The following is a 7,077-nucleotide window of genomic DNA, read 5'->3' on the forward strand; positions in this document are numbered from 1 at the left end:
ACAAAGGGAATGGGATTCCTTAAGGGCTGAAAGTTGTTTAAAAACAACCTCTAACTATTAAAATAAGATACCATTTGTAAGATAGTTATAAATTACACAACATAATCTTCCCAGATAATATACTTTTATATGTCCTGTCATTGTTTTCACAATGCAAATAAATCATTTAAAGCACACGCAGTGAAAATAATCTTTAATCAAAGTTGTGTGGTCTGTACCTTCGTTCCTTATACAGATGTCAGCATTGTGTTCCAGCAGTATGTTTACCATTGAAGTTTTGTTATGCCAAACAGCATAGTGCAGAGCCGTGTTCCCATGGTTTGTCCTTGGCATTTGGATCAGCACCACTACTTAGTAAAGTGAGCACACATTGTTCATGCCCATACTGTGAAGCCTATGGGTATTACATCAAGAAATAAATAGGAAAGATGAGAAATACAAAAATTTCACAGATTTCACTAACCATTTGCATTTAGCTGAGATCATTTTTATTCCCAGAATTCCCATCAAATCCATGTCACACTGAAACTGTTGGGTGATGTCTACCTTAATTAGTGCTGTGCAGTTGTCACTGTCACGGAGATCAATGTCACAATTCCACTCTATTAGGAGGGCAGCTACCATGGGATGGCCATGTGCACAGGCATAGTGTAACATCGTTCTGTGAAAATGAAGACATTTTAACAATTTTTATGACCGTCCCGGTCTGCACCGGTGCCCAGAGCAGTCACAGGGTGCCAGCTCTGCACCATATCCCCCCAATACCCAGAGGAGGCTGCACTCCCAGGAGCTCTAACAGGCCCAGGATCTTGGGTGAGTAGGCCACGACACACCCACACCAAAACAGGAAGGAATTGGGACCTACTGGGACCCAGGGACTCCAATATGGCCAGTGGCACAGGACCCTTCAGATCTGCACCAGTGCCCAGAGAGGTCATAGGGCACCTGCTCTGAACCAAATCCCACAAAACCAAGAGGAGGCTGGACTCCCTGGAGCTCAAACACACCCAGGAACATAGGATAATAGGACCACAGGATCTCAGAAGCCTGGGCCTACCAGGATTTTAGGATCCCAGAAGCAACCTGACTCCCAAGAGCTATCCAGGATCTCAGAATCAGAGAATCATAGAAACAGCTGGACTCTGAGGAGTACTGACACAAGAAAGATAACAGGACAGACTTTTCCAGTCAGAGACAGTGAGTGAAGGTAGCACTAGAGATAACCAGCTGGCAAAAGGCAAGTGCAAGAACATAAGCAATGAAAACCAAGGTTACTTGGCATCATCAGAACCTAGTTCCCCCACTATAACAGGTCCTGAATACCCCCATGACACTGGAAAAGCAAGATTCAGATACAAAATTAACTTCTCATGATGATGATACAGGACTTTAAGAAGGACCTAAATAACTCTCTCAAAGAAATAAAGGAGAACACATGTAAACAGGAAGACGCCCTTAAAGAAGAAACACAAAACTCCCTTAAAGAATTACAAAAAAAACCCACAACCAAACAGGTGAAGGCATTGAACAAAACCATCTAGGACATAGAAATGCAAGTAGAAACAATAAAGAAATCACAAAGGGAGACTACCCAGGAGATAGAAAACCTAGGAAAGAGATCAGGAGTCATGGATACAAGCATCACCAACAGAATACAAGAGATAAGAGACAGAATCTCAGGTGCAGAAGATACCATTAAAAACCTTGACACAATGATTAAAAAAATACAAAATGCAAAAAACTCCTAACCCCAAACATCCGGGAAATCCAGGACACAATGAGAAGACCAAACCTAAGGATAATACGTATAGGAGAGAGCTAAGATTTGCAACTAAAAGGGCCAGTAAATATCTTCAACAAAATTATAGAAGAAAACTTCCCTAACCTAAAGAAAGAGGTGCCAATTAACAAAAAAGAAGCCTACAGAACTCTAAATAGACTAGACCAGAAAAGAAATTCCTCCTGTCACATAATAATCAAAACACCAAATGCACAAAACAAAGAAAGAATATTAAAAGCAGTAAGGGGGAAAGGTCAAGTAACCAATTAAGGCAGACCTATCAGAATTACACCAGACTTCTCAACAGAGTCTATAAAAGCCAGAAGATCCTGGATAGATGTCATACAGACCCTAAGAGAACACAAATGCCAGCCCAGACTACTGTACCCAGCAAAACTCTCAATTACCATAAATGGAGACACCAAGATATTCCATGACAAAACTAAATTTACACAATATCTTCTCATAAATCCATTCCTACAAAGAATAATAGAGGAAAACTTCCAAAACAAGGAGGGAAATTATACCCTAGAACAAGCAAAAAAATAATGTTCTTCCAACAAACCCAAAAGAAGATAGCGACACAAACATACCTTACCTCTAATAACAACAACAACAAAACAGCAAGCAACAATCAATTTTTCTAGTATCCTTTAATAACAATGGACTCAGTTCCCCAATAAAAAGACATAGACTAATGGACTGGGTGCGTCAGCGGTACCCAACATATTGCTTCATAAAGGAAATGTGCCTGAGTAACAAAAACAGATACTACCTCAAAATAAAAGGCTGGAAAACAATTTTCCGAGCAAATGGTCCCAACAAACATGCTTGAGTAGCCATTCTAATATGGAATAAAATCAACTTTCTAACAAAAGTTATCAAGAAAGATAAGGAAGGACATTTCATACTCATCAAAGAAAAGATCAACCAAGATGAAATTGCAATTCTAAACATCTATGCTCCAAATGCAAGGGCACCCACATTCATAAAAGAAACTTTACTAAAGCTCAAAGTACACATTGTATCTAACACAATAATAGTGGGAGACTTCAATACCCTACACTCAGCAATGCACAGATTATAGAAACAGAAACTAAACAGAGACACAGTAAAATTAACAGAAGTTAAGATTCAAATGGATTTAGCAGATATTTATAGAACATTTCATCCAAAAAATAAAGAATATTCTTTCTTCTCAGAACTTTATGGTAACTTCTCCAAAACTGACCATATAATTGGTCACAAAACAGGCCTCAACAGATACAAGAAGATTAAAATAATTCCATGCATTCTATCACATCACCACAGACTAAGGCTGGTCTTGAATAATGACAAAATCAATGGAAAGCCCACATATACCTAGAAAATGAACAACACTATACTTAATGATAATTTGCTCTGGGAAGAAATAAAGAAAGAAATTAAAGACTTTTTAGAATTTAATGCAAATGAAGACACATCATACCAAAACTTGTGGGACACAATGAAAGCAGTGCTAAGAGGAAAACTCACAGCTCTAAGTGCCAAAAAAAAAAAAAAAAAAAAAAAAAAAAAAGAAAAGAAACTGGTGAGAGCTTACACTAGCAGCTTGACAGCATACCTGAAAGCTCTAAAACAAAAAGAAGCAAAAGCACATAAGAGGAATAGAAGGCAGGAAAGAATCAAATTCCGGACTGAAATGATCCAAGTAGAAACAAAAAGAACTATACAAAGAATCAACAAAACCAGGAGCTGGTTCTTTGAGAAAATCAACAAGGAAGATAAACCCTTAGCTAGACTAACCAAAAGGCACAGAGACAGTATCCAGATTAATAAAATCATAAATTAAAAAAGAGACATAACAACAGAAACTGAGGAAATTCAAAAAATCATCAGATCCTACTCCAAAAACCTATACTCAACAAAACTAGAAAATCTGAATGAAATGGACAATTTCCTAGACAGACACCAGGTACCAAAGTTAAGTCAGGATCAGATAAACCATCTAAATAGTTCTATAACCCCTAAAGCAATAACAACAGTCATTAAAAGTCTCCCTACCAGGGGCTGGAGAAATGGCTCAATGGTTAAGAGCACTGACTGCTCTTCCAGAGGTCCTGAGTTCAATTCCCAGCAACCACATGGTGGCTCACAACCATCTGTAATGGGATCAGATGCCCTCTTCTGGTGTGTCTGAAGAGAGCAGCAGTGTACTGACATACATAAAATAAATAAATAATTAATTAAAAAAAAAAAGTCTCCCTACCCAAAAAAGCCCAGGACTAGATGGTTTTAGTGCAGAATTCTATTAGACCTTCGAAGACCTAAAACCAATTCTCTATAAACTATTCTATAAAATAGAAACAGAAGAAACACTACTCAATTCGTTCTATGCAGCCACATCTACACTCGTACCTAAACCACACAAAGACCCAACAATGAAAGAGAACTTCAGAACAATCTCCCTTATGAATATTGATGCAAAAATACTTAATAAAATTCTCACAAACTGAATCCAAGAACACATCAAACTATCATCCACCATGATCAAGTAGGCAAGAATCCAGGGATGGTTCAATATTAGATATTCAATATTCAGAAATTCGTCAACCTAATCCACTATATAAAAAAAAACTCAAAGAAAAACCTGCATGATCATCTCATTAGATGCTGAGAAAGCATTTGACAAAATTCAACACCCCTTCATAGTAAAAGTGTTGGAAAGAACAGGAAATCAAGGCCCATACCTAAACATAGTAAATGCAATATACAGCAAACCAGTAGCCAACATCAAACTAAATGGAGAGAAACATGAAGCAATCCCACTAAAATCACACACTAGACAGAGCTGCCCACTCACTCCCTACCTATTCAATATAGTACTTGATATCCTACCTGGAGCAATTAGACAACAAAAGGCGAGCAAAGGGATACAAATTGGAAAGGAAGAGGTCAAAATATCACTATTTGCAGACAATATGATATTACACTTAACTGACCCCAAAGCATCCACCAGAGAACTCCTAAACATGATAAACAACTTCAGCAAAGTGGCTGGTTATAAAATCAACTCAAACAAATCAGTAGCCTTCCTCTATTTAAAGAATAACAGGCTGAGAAAGAAATTAGTAAAATGAAACCCTTCACAATAGTCACAAATAATATAAAATACCTTGGTGTGAATCTAACCAAGAAAGTAATAGATCTGTATGACAAGAACTTCAAGTCTCTGAAGAAAGAAAATGAAGATCTCAGAAGATGGAAAGATCTCCCATGCTCATGGATTGGCAGGATTAATATAGTGAAAAATGGTCATCTTGCTGAGAGCACCTACAGATTCAAGGCAATCCACCTCAAAATTCCAACTAAATTCTTCATAGAGTTAGAAGGAGCAAGGCTCAAATTTATTTGGAATAACAACAAAAAAAATAGCAAAAAACTATTCTCAACAATAAAAGAACTTCTAGGGGGAATCACCATTCCTGACCTCAATCTGTACTACAGAGCAGTAGTGATAAAAACTGCATGGTATGGGTACAGAGACAGGCAGGAAGATCAATGGAACAGAACTGTAGAAGCCTGAAATGAACCCTGCTTCCACCTACTATGGTCATTTGATCGTTGACAAAAAAGCTAAAACCATCCAGTGGGGAAAAAAAGACAGCATTTTCAACAAGTAGTGCAGGTTGAACTAGAGTTCTGCATGTGGAAAAAATGTAAATTGATCCATTCTTCTCTCCTTGTATGAAGCTCTAGTCCAAGTAGATCAAGAACTTTCACATAAAACCAGACACAATGAAACTAACAGAAGAGAAAGTGGGGAATCGCCTCGAACACATGGGCCCAGGGGAAAAGTTCTGGAACATGACACCAATGGCTTATGCTCTAAGATCAAGAATTGACAAATGGGACCTCATAAAATTGCAAAGCTTCTGTAAGGCAAAGGACAATGTCAATTACAGAAAACGGCAACCAACAGATTGGGAAAAGAGCATTACCAATCCTACATCTGATAGAGGGCTAATATCCAAAATATACAAAACTCTCAAGAAATTAGAATCCAGACAATCAAATAATCCTATTTTAAAATGGAATACAAAGCTCAACAGAGAATTATCAACGGAGGAATATCGAATGGCCAAGAAGCACCTAAAGAAATGTTCAACATCTTTAGTAATCATGGAAATGCAAATCAAAATGACCCTGAGGTTCTACCTCACACCAGTCAGAATGGTTAAAATCAAAAACTCAGGTGACAGCAGATGCTGGTGAGGATGTGGAGAAAGAGGAACACTTCTCCATTGCTGGAAGGATGGCAAGATGGTACAACCACTCTGGAAATCAATCTGGTGGTTCCTTAGAAAACTGTACATAGTACTACCTGAGAACCCATCCATACCACTCCTGGGTGTATACCCAAATGATGCTCCAACATATAACAAGGACACATGCTCCACTGTAATCATAGCAACCTTAATTATAACAGTGAGGTAACCCAGTCACAAAAGAACAATAATGGTATGCACCCACTGATAAGTGGAATATTAGCCCAAAAGCTCACAATACCCAAGACATAACTCACAGACCACATGAAGCTCATGAAGAAGAAATACCAAAGTGTGGGTGCTTCGGTCCTTCTTAGGAGTAGTAACAAAATACTCACTGGAGCAAATATGGAGATAATGTGTGGAGCAGAAACTGGAAAAGGGGCCATTCAGATAGTGCCCCACCTGGAAATACATCCCAGGTGCAATCAACAAATGCAAACACTGTTGTTGATGTAAGGAAATGCATGCTGGCAGGAGCCTGATATACCTGTCTCCTGAGAGGCTCTGCCAGAGCCTGACATATACAGAGGCAGATGCTAGTATATAACCATTGAACTGATTACAGGGACCCAATGGGGGAGTTAGAGAGAAGACTGAAGAAGTTGAAGGGGCTTGCAGCCCCATGGGGAGAGTAACAATACCAACCAACCAGGGCTCTTAGGGTCTAAACAGCTAGGATGGGAACACACATGGAGCACCCATGGCTCCAGCTGTATATGTAGTGGAGGATGGCCTTGTTGAGCATCAGTGGGAGAGGAGGTCCTTGGTCTCTTGAAAGCTGGATTCCTCAGTGAGGGGGAATTCGAGGGTGTGGAGGTGGGAGTGTGTGGTTGGGAGGGGAAACACCCTCATAAAAATAGGAGGAGGGAGAACGGGATAAGGAGTTTCTGGGGTGGGGCGAATGGGGATAACATCTGAAATGTAGATAAATAAAGTATCCAATGATAAAAAACAGAAACAAAAAAAAACCTGATAATAGATCTGGTT

The sequence above is a fragment of the Arvicanthis niloticus genome, unplaced genomic scaffold (genome assembly GCF_011762505.2).
Source record: "Arvicanthis niloticus isolate mArvNil1 unplaced genomic scaffold, mArvNil1.pat.X pat_scaffold_65_arrow_ctg1, whole genome shotgun sequence".
Lineage (NCBI taxonomy): Eukaryota > Metazoa > Chordata > Mammalia > Rodentia > Muridae > Arvicanthis > Arvicanthis niloticus.